The sequence below is a fragment of the Lonchura striata genome, chromosome 12 (genome assembly GCF_046129695.1).
Source record: "Lonchura striata isolate bLonStr1 chromosome 12, bLonStr1.mat, whole genome shotgun sequence".
NCBI classification, from domain to species: domain Eukaryota; kingdom Metazoa; phylum Chordata; class Aves; order Passeriformes; family Estrildidae; genus Lonchura; species Lonchura striata.
The window spans coordinates 20,567,274-20,587,859 of record NC_134614.1 but is presented as its reverse complement, the minus strand read 5'-3'; the positions used below and the strand labels follow the sequence as shown (position 1 = coordinate 20,587,859).

General features: G+C 41.0%; 1 protein-coding gene across 15 annotated transcripts in view; it reads left to right on the top strand.

Moving 5' to 3' along the window:
• The window catches only part of FOXP1 (forkhead box P1), a 380,080-nt gene that overhangs the window by 154,509 nt on the left and 204,985 nt on the right, over positions 1-20,586 (top strand). For 12 of the 15 annotated variants that reach the window (XM_077786176.1, XM_031505960.2, XM_031505961.2 and 9 more), the window contains one exon: positions 5,577-5,642. The gene's annotated coding sequence lies outside the window, so the exon portion shown is untranslated. Of the gene's footprint in view, positions 1-215; positions 298-5,575; positions 5,643-20,586 lie in introns of all 15 variants that reach the window. The other 3 variants (XM_077786177.1, XM_021550633.3, XM_077786179.1) reach the window with 2 other exon arrangements.

Here is a 20,586-nt window from a genome sequence, read left to right as displayed (position 1 = left end):
TTGATTGATAGAGATAATAGTTTTCACTTAAAAATACAGACAGGTACTTTAACTTTCCATGACAATAGCTATTTGCATTTCTTTTATCTTTTTGTTTAACATTTGTGGGGGTTGGGACGGATTTGATTATTAACTCTTATTGCACACCGAGGTAAATGCTAAAACAAAGCTTTTGTTAAAGCTTCAAAAGGTAAAACAGCAAATATTGTTTTTAGGCTTCAATATTTAAAGGCTGTTAAAGGATACCTCGAAAATATTTTCACATGACCACGACCAGGAGTGTCACTCGCCTGCCAGGTAAGGGACGGGACAGGGGCGGGGGGGCCGTGGCGGGGAAGTGTCGCCGAGCAGCGCCGGGGTCACGGCGAAGGAGGGGCGATGTGTGCCCGTGTGGATGTGTGTGTGTGTGCGCGGAAAGTGGCGCTGGGGACAGCGCCAGCCCTGCCCGCGGCCCCGCGGCGGCTGCCGGCCGGGCAGCGGCGGCACCGGCCCCGCCGCCGCGGCTCGGGCATCGTCCGCCCGCAGAGGTCGGGTTTCAGGAGGAGAGCTGTCGCACAGGCGTAAAATGGTTAAGGCCGGTGCTGAGGCACGGCGAGTTATTTTAAGAAGCGGGGAAGATCTGGCGATAGGAGCCGGGCGGCGGCGTTTGATGGCTGGCTCTGGCTGCGGGAGATGCCGGCCGCCGGCTCGGGGAGGTGGGCTCCGGCCCGGGAGATGGGGCATGGCTCGGGGCTGGGCTCTCCTCACCTGGCAGCCGGGGCGGCTCGGGGGGCGTTCCCCGCACCCGGCATGGGTCCGGGGAGGGCAGCGCTGGCACGCATGAGAGCCGAACTAGCGAATCCATCAGTGAGAGATGCAGGACTGAGCGATCGCGGTGCAGAGCCCGTGTTGGAAGCGAGCTGTTCCCAACTTGCCTGCGAACTGCACCCGTGTGTTCCCTGCAAGAGCTGTTAAAAAGCGGGGGAGGAACGGATCGTGATTAGTTTTGTAGATTCGGCTTACGCCGAGTTTTTCTTTTCCAAGGTTACGGTGGACTTGAAAGGTAATATTATTTTGAAAGAGCGAATGTGCTGCGCATAGCTTTGTCCTCGTGCTGTTATTTATTTTTATTTTATTTTATTTCTGTTTGGAATAAATAACAAGCACCAGCCAGAGATTCTGAACAGCCTGCTAATGACTGGAAAGGAAAATAGAGTATGATTTGCTCCCTCCTTCCACTGAGAAGCAGCAAGGTAGTGAGCATTGATATCCCTGTGTTTTGGCCTGTACCAAATCCACTTCCCCCTCTTCAAAGAGAGGTGGAAGAAGTGCACTTAGTCTCTCACAGTTTCACTGCTTACCTGCATTTCACTTTCTGAGGAGGTGGTAAGGACTCCTGGTATAGAGCATCTCCTGTGCCATGCCTCCTGACATTTTATATTTGCTGCACAATAAGGTGGCCACCTTGACAGTGGTCAGAAAAAAAAAAAAAATCACTCCCAGGTTTGAAGCATTTAGTTTAATACATTTTTTTTCCACTTGCTAGATAGCTCTTTAAAAATAAAATAGGTACGACAAAACTGAAGAGACAACTACTGACCGTCCTCAAAACAGTTCCACACATTATTTGTATTAGTGCAAGTAACCAAATTGAGTGTACTGGGTGAGAAAATCACCTGTGTGCAGGACTGGCACATGAGTGCCTGGCACCAGATGTTTTCTCTACAGTCAGTGTACATTCTGTATTTTCAGAACCAGCAAAGTACCAAATAAAAATATTTTTGTTTTTCTATTACAAATATGCAGTTGATAAAATCACAGATTGTGTCTTTTCCTGCATAGGACAAGAAAATAATGATTATAAGAATAGGACATTTTATAAACAGTACATATTTCATATTTCAGCCTGTGTGCACTTGAATGTGACTCAGGGACTTTTGAGGGGAAATAACAGCTGTATTAGGTGGTTACAGTTCACTTTATTTAGAAGAAATTACTGCACAGAAGTGCTTATTTTGGTGATCAGGTTTTGGTATTTTAAAACTTTCAGGAAGCTTTTTAGTAAATATTTTAATCAGTCACATTAAATACATTTCAGCTGGTCTTATATAAGAAAAAATAAATCAAAATATAATTTCAAACCCATTTTCTTTCTTGTGCTATCAGGTGTGTCTGTTTTTTAAATTTTTTTTTTTTTTAAATTGTGCTTTCTAGGTAGTGAAGGGGAGATTCCTTCATTGCCTTAGGTTTCCTGTAATAAATTGTAGGTTTCTGAGGGCTGGGACACTGACGAAAAGAAATGTACATGCATAATTCTGAGCAGAGGAGCAGCTCAACTGGTGTTCTACTTTCCTGTGTAAAATTACTCAGAGCCAGTTTGTGTGGGATCAAGGTCCTTGTTAATCTATTTTTGGCTATACCCAAGGCTGTTCTCATTTAGATATTAGTAAAAATGTTAGAGTTTCAAGTAGACTTTCATTCTGCGATGGTCTCTGTTTCTGAGTATTCTCTGTATTATTGGTTAATTTTGGCTTTGCGGTGATCCCTTGGAGTTAGGGCTCCATCCTGCAGCCTCCCTGGAATGACCTCGCTGCCCTGGAGGAGGAGATCACTAAATCAAATAAATGTTGTGGGATCAGAAGAGTTGCAAGGTCCAGCCCAACAGCAGGTGTAATGGCAAAGATTCTGATCTTTGCCTGGTCCCTTGGTACCAGGGGAATAAGTAGGGCTTGATCCAGACAAGGGTGGGCCTTTCTCTTGGAAGAGGTTCGGGTTGAGATTATTGTTGTCTTTGCAAAATCCTGCCCCAAACACTGTTTTGAAAAGTAGCTTTATATCCAAGGATTTCAAACTCTGTTACAATTACCTATCTCACTCGTGGGTAAACTGAGGCACGTGGTGAACGAACCTGACATTTTCAGGACTATCTGGTAAAATCTGTTCAGGGTGCAGAGTTTTGTGTGGACTCTTCCTCATGTGGGGAATCAGCTGAGGCTTGGAGGTGGCGTTGAGGATGCTTTGAGACCTTCTCTCTGCTCACCAGGCAGCAGGACCACTGCTGCTTGCTTGCAAAGTGGATTTTTATTTGTGCTTTGGTTTCTATTTTAATCATCTCCTTTGGGGGAAAATATGAGTGTAGCAAAATGTCTTGCTTTGGTAGGATGGGATTTTTTTCTTTGTTTGCTCCACACACACACTTACAGTGTTGATGGTACTTTGTGTTTATCTTAAAGACAGCATGATGGAAGGAATGTGTGTTGCCTACATCAATTTGCTCACCCATATAAACAGTTTCAGGAGGAAAGTCTGTATTTGTGTTTCTATGTTTTGAGATACTCAACTTTTAGACTATTAATGAGAAATTTTCACAGGTGGGAACAGCTGTTTCTGCTGCTCATTTTAACTTTAATGGTGCATTTTCCATATTTTTGAAAGCCAGGTAACATATAGCAGGATTTTGATAACCAGAAATTAAAGGATTTCAATCAGGGAGTAATTTGTGAGGAGAGCTGACTCCTCATCAGCCCCCTATAGACCCTGTTGGTCTCCCACCAGCTGATGGTTGAGCCGGATTTCCTTGGAGTGTGGTTCATGCAAGACAAATGTGTTTAGAAAATGATACCTGCCTTATTCAGCACTGCCCAAAGAGATACTGAATGCACATTTTATGCAAACATGTAATTTTCAGCAACTTCCTTAAAAAGTACATTTTAAGATGGTTCATTTGCTATCGTGAAGACTCAGGGTAGAAATGAAGCCTGCTTGCCAAAATACTGCCAAAATAAGGATCTGACTGCCAAATACCCAGAAAATTTATAAAACAGATAAATATGAAAAGAGGTTTAAAGTGTCAAACCCAAGATAACCCCTGCAGCAAAGCAGGATAAAAGCCTTTATTGTTGCTAATCTAAGAGCACATCACATGTCAGAGGTCATGTATTTTACATAAAAGATGTATTGTTTTACATACTTTCAGGAAGGTGAGCCCTGACCTATTATGATGGAGTAGTGTTATGTCCTTTACAGTGCAGAATCAGGAATGTCTTATATGTGTACCTCAGCAAGGAACATAGGCTTCCTATACAGCAAACATGCTCAAATTTTGGCCCCTGATGTTCTGGTACTGGCATTACAAGAACTGTGAAGAGCTTCTCACACAAAACATAAAAAATAAAAATGAAATAAAGTGCCAGTGAGCAACAGATAAAACCAATATTGATTTCATATCAAGGTAACATTTTTTCGCCCAGCTGAAAATAATCAGGTTTCAATGGTAAAGAAGTAATGCCTCATTCTCATTGTGAAATATTTTTCCTTCCAAAATAAATGGTGAATGAGTTCATATTCTTTTGAGTGAACTTAGTGAAGATTCTGATTTTTTTCCCAGAGGTTGGTATTTTACTGCTCCAGTAAAAAGCTTCACCTAGTGATGCAAATAGCACAGCTTACCATTTGGTGAGTTTCACAAACACCCCCAAAACTCCACATCACTGTGTGAATTTTATGAAATGGAGTTTCACGTAGCTCTGTCTTACACATCCACATGTCACTGACTTTCCATTTCGTATGAAGTCACCGGTGTCACCAAATTATCACATATTTCCTTCTGTCTATATTACATAGTACTCTGTACCTCTGCAGCAGAAGATCAGCATTTCAGTGAAATTATGTTATAATTTTACTCTGTTAAGGTATTTGGTCAATTGATGTGGAATTAATTCTGAATGCTGTTAGTGGTTTGAGTTAGTAACTTGATCTAAATTAATAAACAAATGTTTTTCTTTTCTCTTGTACCATATGTTGATCCCAATTACATGAACAGAAAGTGGCAGATTGTCATGTTTCTTAAAAGATTACATACTCTTTTGCATAAGACAGAGTACACAAGATGCAGTAATATACAGGGTAAAAAAAACCTACACGTGCTGTTTTCTCCCTCCTACTTTTTATAAAGATACACTTTAATTATTCCTCCTTTTAATACCCACTGCTCTCACCACCTTGGCGTGCTCTTGGTAATGCTTAATGAGAAGATATCCCAAGACAGTAAACAACTTTCTGAATTCGGAAGATGCAGCTAGTTCTAAAATCTCATCTAGGACTTTGTCTCTATGGAAAAGGATGAGAAAAATGAAAGGATCCAGAAGATAAAATAGCAGCGGTTACAAATGGTCTTAACATGCCTTAAGTAAGGAGAATCCATGCAGACAATAGTCAGATTTCTGAAACAAAGAACTGAACTCATTTATTATTCAAACTGAAAATAGATTGATAGACATCAAGATTAAGAAAGTTTGTTAGAGAACAAAGATGTCTCATCTCCATGGGGTTTTTTGCTTCTCCTTTTCTTCTCCCAAAGACCAAGTTGTTTGTGCTGAACTGAAGAACCTCACACTAGCTGGTACTGATAAGCTGCAGTCCTGTGACTTGATTGTTTTTATTAACTCTCTCTGAAAGTCATTCACCATTAAACGCGATTAGATTCATTTGTTGCTTTATTTATGTTTGTACTTGCAAATGTGGTGCCAATGAAAATGCATTGGGTGTTGCTGCTGACACTGACCCAGAGTCATGTGTGTTACCTCTTTTCTCTGCAGAGTAAGAAGAGTGACCTTTTTGGGTGGCTGTAACTGAAGATTGCTTAACAGGAGCAACTGAAGAAGGTAAATACAAATATAATGGCTTTCACACTATTTTTGAAGCATGTCTGAACAAAAGATTTGATCCTGCAAGCTCTAGGACCATACCTGAGCTGCACAAGTAAAGGCTTTTCTGGCAACATGGATAAAGTTTGCAGCATTGGGCTTGGAGCTTTTGGAGTAAATGCTGTGCCTTAAAAATACATACTTTGCCTGGGAAACCGCTGGTTTAGATATTCAGTTGCATTTGAGGAGCAAGGCCAAAAAAAGATGCACTTTTTGACTTTCAGCCATGCTCCGAGAAGGCTGTTTGGTAACTGGGTAGAGCCTGTGTGGGAATGGGAAGACCCTGCTCTGGCTGGTCTCTGTGGCAGCTCCTTGGTCCATGGCTGCTGGGCTGGGAGATGCAGTGGCACAGCCTGTGGCAGGGTTCCTTTACTGAGGCAAATCCCTGGAGAGTGGTCAAGTCAGCTTCAGTGCTGCTTCATCCCAGGCTGAAACACTCTGGGTTTCCAGCAGCACGTCAAGCAGATCAGGAGAGCAAAATGTAGCTGTTAATTTGATTGCTTATTATCACTGCAAAAGTTAAAACACATGCTTTTTAGTCTTTGGAGCACAGCAAAAAGGAAAGAAATATCACTCTCTGCAAAATGATTTTTATTTAAAGCAGCGTGAAAGTCCTTTGCTTCTAAATTAACTCCTTGCCTCTCATCTGGTCCAAAGTTTCAAGTTGGGAAGGGATATTAACATCACAAAAGTGGTGATTCACAAAATTAACTTGCAGAGGAGAAGAGTAACGCAGATCAGTGTTTGGTACTGAAGGGTGTCATCTGACTGAGGTTCATATGGCTGCTTTATAATCACCTTCTTTCAGAAATTAATAGTCGGTTAAGCACCATAGCAACAAGCAACACTGATGTAAGCGCTGAGCAGTGGCTGCTGTTCACTGTGATGTCAGTGCTCGTTAGTGCTGTTCTCTTGACCTTGTTTGAATATAAAATGGTGATTTCATTTTAAACTTAGAATTTTACGGAATGACTAAATGCATTGGAGTGAATTAGAGCTATTTTTATTTTTAATTTTATTAAAATGTACTTGAAGGGGGAAAAAATGTCCCTGTTCTCTTCTGTTTTAAATTAAAATAGATCTGAGGACGATCTGGGATTTTTTTTTTTTTTTTTTCAGTTCTTTGTTGCCAAAAATATCTATTTAGTTAGGATGAAATTCATGAAGTTCAAGTGAATATTGCAATCCTTGGCCATGCCAGTGGTGTATGTCAGCTATATGATATACCCCTCTCTTCAAGATTTTAATCTTACTGGTTTGTTTTTTTATGGTGGAGCCCATGAAGTATTAGATGTATTTCAGCTACTGGAGAAGAAGCAGATCCTGCAATTTAAGGAGCTAGTGTTTCCTCATTCTGCAGGGTTGTTCCTCCTTTGAGTTTTTGTGAATAAGGGTAGAATTTGAAGTCCCAGGTGCATCAGAGGGCCTCATAATTAATGGGTCTCTTGTTCTTGGCTCATGTGTGGCTGTGTCCTATGTGACCTAGGAAAATTTGGAATTTTGGTGGTGTTAAATGCAGGACACTACCTTTAGACTCCCTGAAGCTTATAGGCTGTGTCTCCAAAAGCAGATCTATTCTGTACTACTACCATCAGTGCATCACTCAGGCACACATCCCCTCTGTCACTCATCCTTCAGCAGAAAGCAGTTTGGGTGATTCACTGGAAAAGACCATTAGATTTTTCAGCCTGATCTCCTGTGTATCGTAGGTTATTGATTCTCACCTCTGAGCAGAGCTGGGAAGCAGAGTTCAGCCAAACTCTGTTTCCTAGAAGCTCATCCAGGCTCAGGGGGAAGACACTGAGGACTGGAGAAGCATGGGGCAGCAATGGTGTGTGCAGATGGATCTTTGTTCAAGGATATGTTATCAAACTGTTAACCAAAGTTTAAAACTTAATGGTAAAGAAGCTGTTCAACATGTCCTTAACATCAGGATTGTTTCTCAAAGAAGGTTTGGCTCTGTCCTTCTTCTACTGCAGTGAGGGGTGCAGTTTTCAACAAAAACCTATTTATTGCAGGATTCTTCTTGCAACATACTTCATTTAAAAAAAGCCATAATGAATGATATGTGGCCCAAGAAACTGGATGTCAAATTTAAACTGGGTGAGAATTGAAACCACTGAGATAATAAACCATGAGAATAGGAGATAGTAATGGAAATAGTGATAGAGTCCTAATTAGAGCAGTGCCACTGAAACAGGGAAGGTTAAGGGTTTGGTTGATTGAGTTTGAGCTCAATTGCTTGATAGCTTAATTTCAGGTGAAATCCCATCTCCTGAGTTAGTGGTTAAGCTGCTCAGAGCAGTTGCAGAGCAGGACTCTACTCCTTGAGGAGCAGCCGCGTGGCCCCGGCGTCCCAGCCCTGCGCGCGAGCCTGGCCTCGGGCACGCGGGGTGGCAGGCAGCTCAGAGCTGGCAAAATAGATTTTTATTCTGCGTGGTTTGTTTGCTTTCTCTTTCTCTCTTTTTTTTTTTTTTTTTTTTTGCCCGTGAGCTCCAAGGAGCTCTGAACAGAAGCACAAATAACAGGAGAGATACAACAAGGGTCTTTGACGGATAAACCTTCAGAATTAAGATGTTTACATTCTCTTTTATTTAGCACTGTTAGGCATAATGCCTAATTATATGCCAGTTTATCCTCACAGTAAGAATTCAAAATGTTTGATTTGGGGAGAAGGGAGAGGAAATGTATTTTTACAGAATTATGGGCAATAGTGTTTGTTATCCAGGAGCAGTCATTTGTTTAAATGTAGTAAAAGCATTTTCAATAATCAAAGGGCATTCAGTGAGCATTGTAAATCAGGAATAACTTGCATGCTGAAAATTTGAAAAGTACAAAACATGCTACTAAAATTGTACATTATTGATAACAAAAGGCACGTGTAGACTTTTAAGATAGCAAATATAGAATCCTTTAGAAAACCTTTAACAGCAAAAAATCAACACAAAGGATTTAGCAAAGTTGCACTTAGTTTAAAATTTCAAATCTTAATGCTTGTCAGAGTTAAATGCTGATTAAATATTGATAATAAACCAGAAGCTACCTGCTCAAACTCAGAGCTGAATGAGATGATCGACAGATAAATCTGTGGGTTTGAGCTATAACTTTCTTATATAGGTATAATTTCTCCTCCCTTCCCTTCAAGCCAGGAAATAGGTCAGAAGGACTTTTTCTCCTAAGCTCAATACAAAAAATGGTTTGTGTAATTGGTCTGCATGGAAAAAAAAGTGGACCAGAACATTTTTATTTCAACTTTGTTGTATTGGGAAGAGAAATGGTTCTCAAAACAGGTTGTGAAGTCACTGTGCCATGTCTTTGCTGGCCATTGCAGGCAAAAGTGAAAACCCTGAAACAAATTCTTTCGGACGCATTTCTGGTTATGAAAGGCTCATCAGTGTGTGCAGTTTCTCCCCAGCACTCTTCCTTGCTGGTGACTTCCAGAAGGTGTGCTGGTGATGTCCTTAGTCCTATTTTCTGTACTGGCTTGGGTGGAGTGTTTTGCACATCAGGCAGTGCGAAGTTTGTGGGATGATGTTTTTCTTATTGAATTTGGCACCTTGATTCTTCCTGCTTTTGACCTAAAGGTCTTAAAACACACTAGGGAGCATAAACAGCTCCTGTTTCTAGAACATGTGGTGTGAAGCTACTTCTGAATATGGGTCCTGAATATGGACTGGGGTGCAGTCACAAGGAGTTCTGTGACAGAGCAGACAGCCTGGTTCTTGGACATTTACTCCAGTGTTTTTTCTGCAGTGGGCCCAAATTACACTGGAAGCATTTTCCAGGAGAGCTTGTGTCACCCTCAGCAGGAAACAGGGACTAGGAAGACTGACCCCATTGATCCCTGCTGCTCCCTTGCTGCTGGGGTGGTAGTCCTGTAGCTGGAGTGATCAGTGTCCGTCAGGCCTCATCTAAAACTGGATTTATTTACTTTTGGATTTTTCTGAGAAGTTGTAATAACTTAATTGTTAAGAACTTTGAGTTACTGGAAGGTCCTAAGGTCACACCTCTTCTTAAGGTTCAAAGATACAGTGTGTGCAAACTGTTTCTGTATTCATTAGTAACAGAAGTTACAGCATTACTTGCATGTTTTGGAGTAAACCCTAAAAAGTCTGTGTGGGGGTCATTAGAAACATAAAGTGTTTGAAGACCTTACCTGTTTGAATGAAAAGTTCAGTCTAGACATGTGAAGCTGTAAGTTTCCTGAAACAATTGGGTCAAGAAGATGTAGAAAATAGATTAAGACATTTTGGGATAATTTAAGAAGTATCTGAGCAAATCTCATTAACATGGCCCACTAGCTTGCTGTATTGAAGACTTCAAAGATCTGTCAGAGGAGTTCTTTCTGTGCTATTGTCTGCCAGCATTAGCAATCTCGAGAGAATATGTTTCTTTTGTTTTCTTTTGGCCCATTTAGCTTTTCTTCTTTTTCTTCTTCTTAATATTCCTTAATATCTTATAAATCTTCAAGTGGGCTAATAGAAAAATATGTTTCTCTGCTTTAATAGTCAGTAGCAGGTTTTGATCTTCTTATCTGATGCTTTTGGACCAAATCTTTCTGGTCTTCATGAAGACTGCTAAAGTGAGCAAGACTTGGCCAGTATTTTGCATAATCCCACAGTGTTTCTCCTGTTAGTACCATCACCCAATATGAATCCCTGAAGAACATGGAGCACAAGCTTGAGAGGTTCATGCACACCTCCAGATGAGCCTCATCTGCACCCACAGATCAGACAGGTGCAGGTATTGAAACAAATGCATTTATTGAAAATGGACCAATATGTAAAAGTTGTGACTGCAAATTAAGCAGCCAAAAAGGATGCACTGATGTTTGCCAGTATAGATGCACCAAGGAAACAGCTCACTTGGTCTCAATCACAGAATGGGATAGAAACACCCAGTTTCAAGGTTTCCTTCTGGAGCAGGCAGTGAGCTCTGAATTCACTGTGCTAACAGTTTTACAAGTTACACTGCTCTGCCAGTGGATACAGTGATGTTTTTCACTTCTTGTAATAGGCTTGGTGGGCTTCCAAACACACCAGAGCTGTCTGCTGGGGTCTCATGGCCCTGCCTGTGTCTCAGCACAAAGGGTAAGAGCCCCTTGCAGGCTTGGAACCTGCCTTTGGAACACTTACATCACAGACAGTGCACATTCCTGTGTTATAAAATCTGGAGATGTGAGAAAATGACTCCAGAAATAGTCTTGTTGCATATTTTATTTGGTCATCTGTAAGGTCACTGCCTGTTGCCTGCTCCTGCACCAGAAGTATATCTTCCATGATGTTTAAATTATTGTTGTTCAGTGATGGCAGATGTGTTTTATAAGTGTTACAAGACCAGTGATGTCAGTGGGCATTATGGGAGGCCACCCTTTTTATCTAGAAGCTCTTCCCAGAGCTAGGGCATTAAAAAAAAAAAAGAAGAAAAAAAGTTATTTTTTGTTCCTGATTGCCTGCCTGTAATTCTCATTACAATGTATGAAAGCATTTTTCACTCAGATAATAACAGGAATTTCAGACACCACCTCTGAGATGTTTAATTGTTCAGTGTTTCTCCCAGTGTAATCTGTGAATTTTAATTTGTGCCTCTCCCACCTCTGCTGGCCCTATACTTTCCAGTGTGTTTTGCGTAATATTGCTTAATTGCTCAAACAGGTTCTTTCTGACTCTGAGCTCACTGTTTATTTTTTTAGTAGAGTAGCACAAACATTTGGACATTTGTAACTAAGACTCTGACGTCATTTCCATTGCAAACCATTAATATCCAAGTTTATAATATTGCTTTTCAAAGTAAGTTTTTGTTGAAATATGATTTTTTTAAGGGTAAAATTGTTACCCCCCCTTAAAAAAATTATAAATTGGCATCTTTTGAATAATAGATCTACTTCCTTCTCCTGTCATACACTTTTTGTTAGTTTTGATAGCCCATGTATTTATCATTATTAGTTGTAATACAAGTGCTCCACCTAATCCTCTGACTTATTAAGGGTTATACTGTGGATCCCTGTACTGGAAGGAAATGTCTGTGGGAGGGCACAGCATTTCCTGCTCCTGGGGCACTTCCACCAATGGAGCAGGGCCACAGAGTTGTGACATTAGTAATTGTCTGTAAAGATCTTAGAAATAGAAAGTGCTGGATGTAAAAGCCAACAACAGCATAAATCAATAATATGAGCAATGAGAGCATTTCCTTTTTTTGGGAGGGTGGGGAGACTTTTAAACCCTTTTTTTGTGGTTTGTGTTTATTTTATTGCTGTCATCCTTATCCATTGAAATCTTATTCCAGTAATTGGGAAGGGAATTTTATTGTGAAAATTTTGCTTCTAAAGATTTAGTGAATGCATATTGAACATTATTAAAAATGTTGTTATTGAAAAGAAACAGACAAGTTATCTCTGAAAAAGTGCAAATTCATTTGCATATTTGTTCCTCTTTAAGATCCAATATCCAGGAAGAAAAATGTGGTTTTATTGTTTGTTTCCTTTATTTTTAAGGAGGGAAAAATGATTGCTTTTGGTGCTGCTTGCTTAGAGAGTCCAAAGCTTTGAGCTCAGTTTTGGAGAATGTTAAAATAAGCCCACAGGAGGTCTTGTAAAAGTTGTAAGAAATTGTAAGCATGTCTGCTGAGTCAATTATAGGAGACAAATTGCCAGGGCAAGGCTGAAAGGTTCCAAATTTGCTATTTACTCTCTGCTATCTTTAAACCAATTTATTTCTGCCTTTGATTTCACAGCAGATAAATACATGTTTTGAGAGGGGAAAAAAAAAGATACTAATTAGACAAAATATTAGCTAAAATGTAAAGAATTACCTGGATTTTTATTCATGTAATTAAAAGGAGAGTCTGGCCTGTTCTTCTTTAAAATGGTGAATATCTGAGAGAACATAGTTTAAAAATGCAGACTGGCATTTTTAAGCTTCTCCTCAATGAGATTCAAGTGCACAAGACAGTTCTTTTTAAAGACAATTTGAATTTTACTAATAAAATTGTTCATTTTCAAAAAATTACATGTCTTGCATCTCTGAGACCATTTACAATTCTTTCCAGTTTCTTAACCCTGCAATAATTTTCAGAAAATTGCAAGAAGAAAAGTGCAAACCCAACATGTGGACGGTGTAAATCCCATGTGTATAGTGTGTGCATTCTAAATCTTCCAAAAATTTGTGTCCTGTGCTCATGCTCTGCAGGCCAGCTGCAGCAGTGCTGCTCCATAAGCTGCCATGGTTAACTGGCCTTGAAATCCATCCAGATCAGCTGCTGGATTTTCTAGATACTTGATAAAGTGAAAAAGTCCAGTAAAGTCCTTTTCCTCCTTTAGGGTGGAAAGCTCAGAGAGGAGCTGGGTAAATTGGTTTATTAGGCCTGGCTGTGTTTGAAGCTGATGCTGAAGTCCTGCAGTGGTTCCTGGGTGGGCAGGGCTGTGCTGTGGTGCTGTGCTACATCCTCTACATCCCAGTGTCACTTACTCTGTCACATCCCTCTGCATCCCAGTGTCACTTGTACTCTGTCACTTGAGGAACCTGTCTTTGAAGTCGCCCTGCCAGAAGCTGCCAGTTGCCCTCTTAGCAAGAGAGCAGGGCTGTAGCAGCTGTGTGATGAGGTACCAGGTATCTGCAGTTTCTGCTGCCATGCCTGGGACATAGCTGGCCAGGTGTGAAGTCCCCCCAAGAACAAGTGGGACCGTGCCCACCTGCAGAGAGGACTGGCCCCCAGAAGAAGCAGCATGGATTTAGGGATGCTTACTGTGAAGCACAGAAGCAGGTGGGCTGCTGGTGCTGGTTGTGTAGGAACCTGTGATGTGTGGGAGAAAACATCAGTGGGACAATAAGTTCTTCCTCCAGGAGGAGGGCAGGGCAAAGGTCCCAACAAGCTTGGTGGACATTTGAGGAGACTTCCTTAAAAACAGCTCTAAAGAGACTCGTCCTCTGACATTGACATCCAGTGATCTGTGGCATCATCTGGGCAAGACCTTAGAGTATCTCTGCAGGAAAACTAGAGTTTATCACAGTTTTATATTGGGTTTCCCTCAGCGTGTAACTGGATGCATTAACAGTGACATGATCCCGGTGTGACCTGGACTTTAATGGGTTTGAACTTGGAACTGTTCAAACATTAAGAAAAAGCCCTCACTCCCTGCATGTATTCAGCAGCTGCTTTTTATATGCAGAACCCAGAGCTGCAAAGGTTCACCGGTGGTGCATTTTCAACTTTCAGATGAAAAGGACTAAATAACTGCCAAAAAAAATGGGCTATTTCTCTCCCAATGCAGATGTGTGACTGCCAGGACATGCATACATCAAAAGGATAACGTGCCTCTGAGCAGTGAAAAACCCACTGCTTTGTTTTGTTTTGCTGGAGGCAAACAAAATGTCAAGGCCTTCAGTCTTGGGAGAGGGTTTTCACTGTTAATGTGTCCTTTGCCCAGCGCTTGAGCCCACAGGACAGGATTTGGGGTTCGTTTCCTACCCCTGCAGCTGACTCACTCCATGGCATAGGGACTGTTTGTTCTGGACAAAGCTTTCTTGGGTTTTTTTTTTTTTTTGACTTTGCATGCTGCCAGCTGTGCATGATGTACCACCCAGAATATGCTCTTTATCCTATGTCAGACCTTAACTGTGGCAACAAGGCGGTGATTTGATTTTCCTGTCTGCAACAAGAGCCAGATTTTTCCCTTGCCCTCCAGAGGGACATTGCAGGTTAGATTATCTGGCTGCTGTGTGCTCAAGCAGCTCAGAAAGGTAAAAATTGTTCCTTTTTAAAAAGAAAACAACAAACCCAAATCAGAAAGACTCCCCCAAAACCCAACAACAAATCAAACAAACCCTGCAAGGCCCATTTTTCTGTGGTTTTGGAAAGGTGTCCCATTCTTCTCTTGCTCAGCCACACACCTAACGTGGTTTCTCCACCAAGTTTCCGCTTGAAAGAAATTCCATTTACAGAGTTATCAGCTATCTGCAAACAGATGGGCATAAGGGAAGGTCTCATCCCAGCTTGGGCTGGTGTGTCACAGGGAGCTCTGCAGTAATGATGGAGAAGTTAAGTCACCTGCCAGCAGAGTCATTCCCATGGAATGATGATAGAGTGACCCGGAGTAAAGATGTCTCTTTGGAGAGCTGTTGACAGATTTACTGACCACCAGGTCAGACTACATTGCCCTTTCTTTTTGGTATTATGAATTACTATGCATTGAGTTTACTTATTAAATTGTTAGCAAGTTGTGTTGTACCATGTCCCTGTGGTGTCACCAAAGTCACCCTGCCTTACCCCTTCTCCCTCCTCCCCAGCTCTGTTCCAGGAAATCCATCTCCTGCTCTTCCACAGACTCACAACAATGTTGTTTCCTACATAATACTTCTCTTTAGGGATGTAAATCCTCGGTCTACAGACCCTTGGTTCAGTTTTTTTCTCAAAACATTAATGAGCTTTTGAGGTTTTTTTGGGAAAAAATAATTGCTATTGATGATGACATGGTATAAAAATGCAGCAGCTAAAGCATATGTTCTGTTGGTTTGCCTTGTCTTATAGGAACATCATTTTTGCACATCACTATTAACAATGCAAACACCCTGAAATGCTAATAGCACTAGTAAGCTTTTAATTCCATGGAATTTATTGCTTGCTGTATTTCCATGAATTTATAACGCTTTGATTCTTAAGAGCCCCATTTAATCAGTTTTGCCTGGCACAGAACATAATAAACAACTTGCTGGTGCTAAAGTGCCACATGGGGGAGGCTGCTAACAAGAAAGTTAAATGCTTCTGCCACTAGCAGTTTCTTCGCTGTATTTTTCATGAGCTGTTACTACCAGTAATGTACTTTGCTGGCTTTAGAGCAGTGGTTAAATGCAGTGACAAACCAACGAGTGCTCCAGTGCTGTAAACACCCAAAGCAATGCCATTTTTGTTCAGAGCTATGGTTTAAACCAGGCTTGAGACTCAGTGGCATTTTATGGTGATCAGGGATTTTTTTTTTTTTCAGAGGTCTCACTTTTCTTGACAATATGGGGCTTTTAGGAATAACTAGTGAGTGGTATTGATCAAGAAAAACAGTGTAGGGGGAGAAAAAAGAATTGAAATACCTTAAAAACAATTCTTGTTTGTTTATGCTGTTTGACCATCGAAGTACAAAAAGACTGTCTTAGTAGAAAAAGACCAGATTATCAAGTGCTTTAAAGCAGAAAATGTCATTTGAGTCTCAAAACTGCACCAACTTTGTATAATTACCCTTTTAATTATCCCCAGTGGCCCATGAAATTTGTAAAATAGAGCATTGAGAGTTTGATTTACTTACATGTTGCACTTTAGTGTTATGCTCTTAATGAATATTGTTTAGTACTAATGTCAAGCAGAGATTGCTGAGTGCTATAGAGGTGCATGCTGCAGAGCTGGGTATTCAGCAGGGAATTGTGGAAACTCCACCTTAAATAAAGAGTATCTATGTATCTAAAGCAATGTGCTGTAATTTTTATTGCCTGAATGGAAACAATATTGATTTTATCCTTTGCATGCAAAGTAGTTTACTATATTTTCTTTATTTAACCATGCCAGAGAATGAACCATTTTTAGGGCCATTATTTGCTTTTGTGTCAGCATCTTCCTTGTTATGGAGAATAGTTACATCCTTCCTCTAAAGGACCAGGACTTGGAAGCAAGCTCTTTAATTTGCCCTTAGGACCTAACTAGTTTAGCTTCTGGTAATGGAAATAACAGTAATCAATATTTGATGTGGGGTTTTTGTGGGGTATCCAAATATCATTTATTGCCAAGAAATTGCTGGAATAAGCTTGTGGGAAATGTAATCCACAGTGTGGTCTGAAAACCCAGCTAAATTAAAAAGGCATCTTCAAAGGTGAATGGAAACATCAGTGAACAGTAAGAGTAAAAAGAAAGATAGCAGAGTCTGAAGGGTTAGATAATAAGATGTAATAGCTGGTGACCTCTAAATTATTGGTACAAATCTGAGCAAGGTGGAGACTCAGTAGAAAGTATTTGCATTTGAAAATGGTCATAAAATGCTTTCAAGTGGTGGTCTGATCCTCAGGATCTATCTGCTGACAAGTTGGGGCTGTTGGACGCTGTGGGTGAATGGCTCTTGGAAGGATGAGCTGCCTTCCTCTTGCCTCACTTTCTTCTTTCCCCTTTTGAATTTAGCAAGTTTTAAGAGCACTGTCAAGTGCTGGTATGGGAGACAGCTACCTTGGCATCTCTGAGAAAGTACATGACCAGGTACCTCCAGAGGAAGTGCAAAGTCTGAGATTTTACTTTTCCTTCACAAATTTTATTAGTGTATTCCTGCATTTACTTCTGTGACAGTGTTGGTACTCATCTATCTGTGAGCTGGTTTCATTAATCTGCTAAACTCAAAAGATCACACCATGGCACCACATTTCACAGATCAGTTTTTACTGAGTATAAACTCAGCTCTTAATTTGTTTTTCCAATTTGTGAATATTCCTGTACATTTGTCATTTATGTTGTTGATATATAAATACTGTAGTTTGAGGAAAGAAACAACAGAAGACAAATGATTTTGCAACTTTCACATAGTTCAGAGAAAATTTGAGCTTATATCCAGGCTTTAACTGAGCGACAAAAGTCTGTTTACATCCCAAGGACCAATATTTTAGAATATAATCTTTTGTTGAAGTGTTTTGTGTACAGCGGAAATTTGGAAAGGCAAATTCATGTTAATTGTTTACGAACGCAAATTCCAGGGAACTGATTTCTGGAATTCTGAAATTTGAATTTATTTATATTTGAAAATATCTTGTTTAAAAGAAGCTGAAGGGAACAACCTATGAAGAGGCTAATTAAGCATTTCTGTATGATGCTGAGCGCAATGGGGCTCCTTTTTTTGCTTGTCCTGAGGCCCCACAATAATAAACAAAATAACTGCTAATAATTGGAAGCCTTGGTTTGAAGCCGTGCTGACTGCAGGACACAGGCAGTGTCAGTTTTCAGTGAGTGCATCAAGGCTGACCTTGAACTCGTGTGTGCTGATAAGAGGAGTACAATAACCCAGTCATACCCAGAGCTGGTCATATGCTCAGCACTGCTGGTTGGCTTTGGTGTTTCTTTTTTCCTTGTCTCGTGCCCTTCTTTGGCCAAAGGTTGGATGCTCCAGGTTCTCCTGGTGCAGAGAGTCATCTCCAGCAGCAGTAACCACACATCACTGAGGTGTTCCTTGTGCCAGGGAGCTGTGTCCAGTTTGGCAAGGGAGCATGAGAGGAGAAATTTGTGTAACAGAAGCAGTTCTTCTGGCTCTGTTTTACTCCATGTGCTATGTTTGCTGTCTCCTACCACTGTGCATGGGTGCATCACTCCCTTCTGTTCATACAGCTTTTTAAGTGTGTGTGGTATCACATCACACTCTGGCCTTAATACACCAGGAGATGGTAGAAGACAGTGTAATTGTCTGTTTTTTTGCTATTGAAAAGGTTGGAAGTTTGCCTGCTAGCCAAATATTATGGCAGGAGATTACAAAACATTTCGTTTCCAAATCTGATTTTCTGCCTTGTGAATTTTTCTTGCTTGCTCAAAGGCAAGATTCATCTTGACCAGCCCAGACTGAGGTGGAGCCTATAACCACACTGGAAGGAGTCCTGTGGCTTGGAAGAGCAGCTGGTTGGAAGGAGAACAGTTTTTCAGGAGCAGTCAGGGCGCTTTCAGTTCTCACCCCATCTCTCTTCATACTCATGAGCGTTGGAGGGATGTGGTGACAGCATGGACTTGTCACTGGGTGTTTAATGAAGGTAATAATTAGTCATGATACTGCCCCCCCACAATGGACAGTTGCAAGTTGCCGTTGCAAATCTTGCATCCAAGAGATCACCTCTGTATTTCGTGTCTAGGCATCAAAATTCAGCCAAGAGCTTATGGCACTTTTAAGAGCCACTGAGCTGCTCTTGTAATGGTTCTAAAAAAATAAATTAAAAATCTGAGAAAAAGTAGAAAAAGGCTAAACCCCAGTCTATTTAACTCAGTGTCATGCTTCTGCAGTAGTCTGGCATCGCAGATACAGGCTGAAATGTAAACTCTCACCTTAGAAGTAATGAAGAATAAGGGAAATTTCTGAAAGGGTGTTTTACTGCAGGCTAAACTTGGAAGCATTAAGTGGAAGGTTACGAAGAACACAACTCTCTGAACCTCATGGATAGACTCACATTTGGCCATGCAGCTGAGGAGGGGCAAGGGAGCCAAGCCAAAACCATCACAGAGAGCCCAGATCACTGTAGGCATTCTTGTTTTCAAAGTTGGTAGGAAATGGTTTTCTTAGAAAAAAATGGAATTGGTGTTCTTTTTTTTCTTACTTAGGAGCCAGTTTTCTGATCTCCAGTTCATATTATGAACTTGTACTGGCCTCAAATTTTGGGTCTCCATTTCACTATTTTTCATGAGCTGTAGTTTGTACATTTGTTGGCACATTGTATGTTTTTGCAATCCTGCACGCCTCTTGCTTTTTAAGTAAGGAAGGGAATAAGGAAGAAAACTGTGTTATGTTGAAATACTTTTTAGATCCCTTTGCATATGCTTTTGCATATTCTTGACAGATCTTCCTTTGTTTTAGGTGTTTGTAGTATTTTTCTCACACTTTGTACAATCATTAGCAATAACAGGTAACAGGAGCGTACCAAGGAGAGTATACTCCAGAGTGTATCACCCAATTTTCCCTCTGAAGTGGAAGGAAGTTGTCCAATTGGCCACATGCCGTGATTTACCATCATTAGAACTAGTTTTTGACTCCTTGTAGGGGGGGTTAATCTGTTCTGGGGAGCCTACAAGGAATCACATTGGACTCTTTGTGCCACAGATAGGTAGGTGCCACCTTTAAAAGTGCCAGTAAGATTCTGAGGCACCTTTTCCAGCCGAGAGCAAGAGGTGCAGGAGATAAAAGAACCATTTGCCCCTGCAAGAATTGTGCATTCACATGATTAGTGAGGCGTGGTATTAAATTATTTGAGCTTTGTGCATAAATATATACTGAGAGAAGCTCTGTAGCTGGGGACTTTGGCTATAGTTTTCTTCTTCATGGGCCAAATGCTGTGCTGCAGATAGGGCTAAGAGTATTTTGGTGGAGCAGCTGAAGAGCTGGTCCTCCTTGTGTGCGTGTTGCTCTCTCCCACACCCAAAGAAATGCCTCCTCATGTTTTATGGGTGGACTTTGCAGCTTGATTGGAAATAGAAACACAGTAAACAGCAACTGCGTCTCAGAAATATCCCCAGCAACACAAACTGTCACTATTTCAGCTTCTCTCCAAGGCTGCTTCTTAGGGGGCTGATCTGCAGCTATATAAAAGCACGGTAACATAAGCTGCAGCACCAGTCCTGGAAAATCTTGTAGTACAGCTAACAAATATCTGCAAAACCTTGTTTGTATGTATGTGCGCTTACGTTTAAGATGCAAACTTGTATCTGAGTGTGTTCGGCTCCCTGCAGTATATAGCTGCAAAGCTATTTTGAACATCTTGGAAAAGATGGGTTTGTAGTCTGATTTTCTTTTTTTACTGTGTTTTTCTCCCCCTGATGATGTTTATTAACATCCTCCCTGATGTCCAGCTACAAGGGATGGGGGCATAAAAGTTTACATGAAAATACATTTCTCTGTAAGTGCTCTCTCCCTGCGATTCTTTTACAGCTTTAACCAAAACCAGTTTCATCCTGTTTCATCCTCTACCCCTCAGAGCTGATAGAGAGGAGGGATATTTCACTTTCATCGACAATTCACCTTGTCCTTTCCATTTCTCACTTTGGTTTGCTTGTTGATTTGAAGTAGCAGGTGTGACCAGCCATCAAAAAGCCCTGTTGGGAGCCCCCTGCCAGGGAGAGCACCCTGGCTCACCCTGGGGATAGCAGGAGGCACAGCCCTGACTCCTGCTTTTCCTTCCAGCTTTTTCCATTTGGG